This window comes from Prunus dulcis, chromosome 1, assembly GCF_902201215.1.
Source record: "Prunus dulcis chromosome 1, ALMONDv2, whole genome shotgun sequence".
Taxonomy (NCBI): Eukaryota; Viridiplantae; Streptophyta; class Magnoliopsida; order Rosales; family Rosaceae; genus Prunus; species Prunus dulcis.
Window position 1 is genome coordinate 32,499,212 of NC_047650.1, and position 4,618 is coordinate 32,503,829.

Genomic DNA, 4,618 nt, shown 5'->3' on the forward strand with positions numbered 1-4,618 from the left:
TGGACAGCCTAACTCTGGTAAAAGAATGTCGAGGCCAAGAAATGCAGCTCCAGCGGTACAAAATAACCTAGGCAAGGCGTGGGCTCCATCAAGTTCTGGTAGGCTCGAAGGCAAGAACAGCCCAAGCTGCTGTCTGAGAGCTATGACGTCAACAACAAAAATTTTATTTTTTTAAAAAAAAAAATTAAAAAAAATTTCTGAAAAAGTACCAAAAATTTCAGATTTTTTAAATATAAATACCCATATTTTTCACTTCCAATACCAAAACTCTATATAAATTGCTATCCGCATATCTCATGTGAATAGTGATTGTCCTTGGGTTGCCATGGTAATAGGTGGAAAAACAACAACAAAAATTGCTATGACAAACACTATTCATATGAATAGTAACAACCTTTGCCTCCCCTTACCTTTTGCCATGATAAATTGATGAAAATGCTCTAAGTACCTTTCATCATGAATATTGTCCATGCAATTCAAACAAAACAGAACAAATTAGCCCAACTTCTTCATATTTGCTGACACTATCTAGTTTAATCTCCTTAACTCACCTTGTGATAATTTCCAACCGGATAAGCAAATATTAGGATTGTATACTCTTTGGCCGGCCCATGCCAAAAACATATATAACTATATGATATAATTAGGAATTGCATAACTTGGTCCTTATTGCATACCTAGTGTAGAGTGACTAGCATTCAAATTTGCAAGGGGATTGTTTGGATTCGCATGAGGGTGGGGGGGAGAATTGGCGTTGGAAAAGGGTTGGGGTAGGTTAACTTTTTTTAAAAACGTATGTTTTTAAAATTATGTTTAGTTATCGTGAGTTGACGGAGATGCCCTTAAGCTTAATCAAAAATTTTATGGAATTGGACATAAATGGTGGATTACAACACTTTACAAAGTTCTGATGATTAAAAATTAAAATTAAAAATTAAGGTGTTTATAACGCACATGTCTCAAAGTTCAAATGACATTTATACCCAAAAAAAAAAAAATTAATAAATTATTCTACTCGTGAAAGTTGTCACGAAATAATGGGATGATGCATATGTTAATTAATTTGCGGAAAGGAACCCAACGGAACTAATCATGTTCCATAATAAGTGCTTGCTTCTCTTTTGTATTTTAACATCGGTTACTTTGAACTTGCAAATAATCAAAGCCTAAAACATATACCAAGTTTATTTTCTTGTTAATCAACCGACTTGCAGAACACGACATTTTCAACTTTTAAGTGGAACAAGTTGAGACTTTCCACTGATGCATTGTGGGCTAGAAATTAATTGGACAAATTATCATTTCCACATGAAGGGCTGGCGGACTTTGTCTTGTGAGTCCAATTTTCCAGTTACCAAATACCCTGTGCCCACTCTGTTTTCTTGCTAACTTCGTGACATGTGGCAAGCCACTTAACTCTATTAATTCCATTTATTTTTATTAAAATAACAAAAATTAAAATATGCGCAACCCCACACCATCCTTACTTCCCTGACCTCTCTCTCTCTCTCTCTCTCTCTCTCTCTCTCTCTCACTTTGAGTTTAACCCGTTGCCAACCACCAGCACTTTTTTTTTTTTCTTACTCCAATGGCAACCCCACCCTGCACCATCTCTCAATTGAGGATATTTCTAAGGTTTGAGAATTGAGCCCCTCTTTGTCCAAAGAGCAGAAAGCTTTAGACTCTCAAACCCCTCTTAGGCCACAACAACATCTCAGTCACAAAATTCAAAGAGAAAGAAAATCAAAATTAATTCATATTAAAAAACCATTCGTGTAGTCTAATGCTTCTATCTTCTGGATTGTGCCTCAATTCTCATTCCCGAAAACTGACTGAAACCGTCATACACTCAACACCAACCAAGCCGACTGGCACCCATGGTTGATGAATCCAGTTCAACCGAATTGCACCCACGAAACATCAAAGAATGGATTTTTAATTCTAAAATTTAGAATTTTGGGTTGGAATATTAAAGTTTATGTGAATGAGGGGTGGGGTGGTTCTCTGTCCCTATCTTGGTTGGCTGGCGGTAAGTATGGGAGAGAGATGGAGGGGAGGTCTCGTGGTGGTGGGGTGGGGCTGGATCTGCGAGGCTTAAGTCAAAGTGGGGGAAGACGAGGATTGGCTGGTTAGGATGATGAGAGGTAGACTTAACAACGTTAACATAGTTAAAAGTGTTGTTAAGTGGTTTGCCACATGTCAAAAAGCTAGCAGGGAAACAGGGTGGCACATGATATTTAGTAACAGGAAAATTGGACTCGCAAAACTGACCAACCCGCTATTCCGTTGCCATGTGGCTTCAACCCAAAATCCTTGCCCAAAAAGGTTTCCTTTATAAATTCATGGTCTTAAACCCTACCTTTTCCACTTTGAGGGGGGAGGAAGCCATTGTTCTTCCCCCCTCTGCCCTCTTTTCTTCCTCCTTTCACCTCTTCCTCCATTTTCAGAGATAAAGGGTTTTCCTTATTTGTCTTAGTTTTATTATGATTTTCATCCAACCAGTATAGGCGGCTGCGGCTCAGCATCGGATCTTCACCGGCATTTCGGCGTCGGATCTCTACCACCATCTTTTTTGCAATTTCTTTATGTTTGGAATAAGTTGCAGAGACTCTTTGGGTTCTCTGTGTAGTTTTCACCTCTCCTTTTGTGAAAGTTTTTCATCTCTCCTTTGTGAGAGCTTTTCATCTCTCCTTTATGAGAATTTTATTTGTATTGTTATGACTTGGTTTTTTCAAACTTTATCTCTTTTTTATTATTCTAAGTTTGCAATCTTAGTTGGGATGTCTATGCCAGAGTTTCTTCGATCCTGCCTGATCATTCGTAGAGACACACCAGATTGTCTTAATTTTGATATTAGACTGCTCCGTTATTGTAATGGCCCTTTTGTGGCTAGTTTGTATTGGCCCTTTGTGGCTAGTGGCTTTTTTAGCTGAATTATGAATGCAATCATAGAATTTCTCAACCAAAAAATAAAAATAAAAAATCATGGTCTTAAGTGCTATTATTTGTGACATACGTTTTGATGGCTGCAGAGGTTGTTGTGGACTCTCTTAGATTGTGGGTAAATTACTCTTTGCATCATTTCTCTCTTTTTAGTGTGGTTAGAGGGGTGTTAGTTAAACATTTGATCTCGTAACAAATTGAGTAATTTACTCATGTTGTTTTAACTTTTGAGTAATGCTAAGGTCAGTCGTTCGCACGTGCTTAACATGACACTTAATTATTTGATTGCACAATATCCGGTAAGTTTCACAAAGTCCCTAGTACTTGTAGCAGATGCCGAGCTTCGTAGGGAAGTTGTTGTAATGTATTATTATAAAGTGTTGGCATATCTATCAGTTGAAGTTATTAAATTCCATTGGCTGATCTTTAGCTCTTGAAGAGAATTCCCGGCACTATTGACTACAAAGTTGAATGTAATAACAATAAGCTGAGTGACCAGCTTGATCAGATTGTTGAAAAGAGAAGGAAAGAATGTGACAGAGAGGCCAAGGACTTCCTGCCAAAGGCATTGTTGTTGTTCTACAAATGGAGTTATGGCAGACGATCCAAAGAACTTCCCAAAGCCAGAAAAGTTCAAGCCAGAGAGGTTTGATCGAAATTGCAAAGATGAAAGGACATCGGACCTCGAGCATGCATCGGCCAGAAATTTGCCCTCCAAGAGCTAAAGCTCTCACTGATTCACTTATACAAACCTCTGCAACTTGACTATGGCTTTATTCTCAGTTTCAAGCATGATGTCAAGCTTAGAGTCATAAAGCGGACATGATCATGCACTGGACATTAGTCTTCAACATGCCTTGTTAGGATAGACGTATGCTGAAAGAATAAATCCTTGTCTGTGTGGAGGATAAAACATATTCCTGGTATAAGAACATGATTAATTTAGGCGCCACCAATCCTCCTATATGCTTCAGCTGTGAAGACAAAATTAGAGAGAGAGATAGAGAGAGAGAGAGAGAGAGAGAGAGAGAGGAATTTCAACATTTACTGGTGGCATCGCAAAGAAAGAGATTCCCATCTATCCATCCAAGACAAAGTAGTCAAAGAAGGTAAGTAAATAACAGCCACATAAAGATAGAATATCACCCACATAAAAAGCTCATATTCAATTCATTTGTTTGGTTAACAAAGAAGATAGAAGTTCAGGTGTAAGTGTTAAGTTTGATTGTTTATTAGTTCAGATAAAACGTTAACATCATTATCCCGTTACGTGGAGCGACTAATGTCTAATGCTAGCTCTTTTCTTCGCGTGAACAATAACATGTTTGACCACGTTTCCCCTCTCTCTTTGTGCTTCCTGATCTACTATCTTTACTAGATTAAGAGCCATCGGTTTGCAGGAAATACGCACCCAAAAACACAGTTGGGTTGGGGCCTAACAAAATTTTCCTTAGAGCAGGCGTGATCTTTGATGATCGTTTTGTTCCATCACGCATGCTTTTATCTTTTTGACCTACAGAAGAAGCGAATGTGGTGTTGTCTGATTGGAGAACTTGGTGAAAGAATGTTATGCTAGTGCTCAAACAACGCCATGATTTCGTCACCAGCTAGGATATATATAAAATATGATAAAAGTACAAAATATAGACCAATGGCACCCAAATTTTCACAAGTA